Here is a 2,432-nt window from a genome sequence, read left to right on the forward strand (position 1 = left end):
TCTTCATCAAGACCGAGCATCTGGTGGCGAATCCGACCGGGTTCCCTGAGCAATGGAACTATAATCGTAAGTATCTTGCCATATGTTTATTGCTTTCTCTTTTCCTCTTCTTCTTTCATTTTCGACCACTCACGGCTTCCCTGTTTTCAGCTGAGAGGCGTGTACCTTCTCTTATCTTCGATATTGAAGATTGGGTGGCTCGCGTGTTGCCCCATACCGTGGGAATTCATGACTGGGCGTCTTTCCACAAGCGCTTTGGACCCAAGACTTCGTCCAGTAAGTGTTATTTCTACCTCCCAGCTTACTGCCGTTCACTATCGCCTTTTGATGCGACCTTCCTTTGGTGCTAGGTCGGCGAGCTTCCAAAAAGGCGAAGGCTCCAATGCTTGTATTTCGCCCGGCTGTCGCGTCGGCTAGAATGCAGTTTCGTACTGGCTGAGTCCGCACAGGGGAGTCGTACTCTAGTTCCGCCGTCGGGTGATTCCTCCCCGCGGGCAGCCATCACATCTGCTGAGACTTATGATCACCGCGTCCTACATCTAGTTGACGAGTCGTCTCATGATGATGGGGAGGGGGGTGGTACCCCGGAAAAGACGGAGGGTGGAGATTGGAAGGGCCGATGCTATTGATACCAAGTTGGAAAGGCCTATTGATTTGGATGCGGAGGCGGCTCCCTCGTTGAACGTTGAGGCTTCTCCCACGCTGGCTATTGTCATGGAGGAAAGACCGTCAGCGGCCGAGGTGACCTATGACAGGAGGGAGCCTGCTCGGATAGTCGGAGTCAGCTCATCTTCAGCGGACGAAAGGGATAAAATCGTCCTCATGGAAGATGAGGGGTCGGGTTCTGATATCGACCCTGACGAAGTGCGGGCTTTTGAGGAGAGGTTTACCCGAGTGGAGATAAGGACGGAGGGACCTGATCGGCACATAGTCATCCTCGTAGATTACGACCTTCTAGCCAACTCAGAATGGGCGGTGCCGGCCTTCGCTCCCCTGTGCGCGGGTTCGGAGAATAGGACGCTGCAGACGCTAAAAGATATGGATCTATCGTTGAGTATATCTGGCATGGCCTTGCGAGTAAGTTTGCTTTTCCCGTGTTAGGTTAAGTTCATTTCGTATGTGGAACTTGCTTCTACTGACCTCCTCTTCTTTTTTTTTCCTTTTTTTTTGCATGTCAGACCCTTATCATGGGGATTGAGCGGGATCGGCGGGAAGATTGGAGGATGGCCATTTTCAAGAAAATGACATCCAAGTACAGAGAGTACGTTCTAAGCACCGAACGCTAACCAACTTACTCAGCCAAGACGACCAGTTTCAGTCGCTCCGTGATGGGCTCCAGCAGAAAGACGAGGAGCTGAAGAAGAAGGACGAGGAGCTGAGGGAGAAGGACGAGGAGATTTTGAGGGCCGTCAGCAGATTCAGCGTGCTTGAAGGAGTGCTAAAGGATATAGAGGACGAGCTCGAGGTGAGCAAGGGAGTGGTAGCCGAGAATGTTGATCTTCAGGCGTAGGTGGCGTCTTTAAAGGTTGAACTCGAGCAGAGCGAGGCAAGGGCTGTCGACTTGAGGGATGAGTTGAGTGCCAAGGTCGCAGATTTGGGTCGAGCTGAGAAAATCAGAATGGCTGCTGCGGCAGAGGCGGCGACGCTAGAAGGTGCCCTCCGAGTTTGCAAGTCCGAGCGGGCTACGGAGGCGGAAACTTCGGCGCTTAAGGAGGCGAGGTTTGAGGAGCAGATCGTGGGATTGGAGGAGGAGTTGTCCGAGTTGAATGAGCAAGTCATCGTCCTGAGGGCCGAGAAGACACAACAGCAGGCACAACCGTCTATATCTCATATTTCCACCGATCTCGGTGTGTCGCGGGAGTTGTATGAAATTTGGGTCCATGCCGAGGCTCAACTTGACGTGTACAAGTCTTTGAAGGCTGCTGGGAAGGTTTCCGAGGCGGAGCTTGAGGGCGTCCGTGTCAAGGCACGTGGAGCTCGTGAAGCTTGTGGTTATGACCCTGGTACACCCGGCGATGATGATGATGACGACGTCGTGGATGGGCTTGCCTCTGATACTTGGTATGATGATGAGTATGCTAATGGGGATGATGTGGCGTGAAGCTTTTGTACTTAGTGTTTTTTTTGGTTTGCTATTTTTGTGAGGGCGTCCTCGAGCCCTTTGTAAAAAGTACTGTAATCCAACAATTGAAATGGAACAATTGCCTTTTTGCTATGTATTTTCGGATACCCGTTCTCCTTTTCTTCCTGTTTGCTATGTGGGAATGTCCCTGATTTTTCGGTCGTTTGCATGTATTGTTGATTTTGGCGGAGTCGAACATAGACCGACTAGAGGTCGAATATTAGTTAGCTCGAACGAGGTCGAGTCTGATTGATTCGAACGAGGTCGAGTGTCAAGTGATTCGAGCGAGGTCGAATGTTAAATAATTCGA

This window comes from Nicotiana attenuata, chromosome 6, assembly GCF_001879085.1.
Source record: "Nicotiana attenuata strain UT chromosome 6, NIATTr2, whole genome shotgun sequence".
NCBI classification, from domain to species: Eukaryota; Viridiplantae; Streptophyta; class Magnoliopsida; order Solanales; family Solanaceae; genus Nicotiana; species Nicotiana attenuata.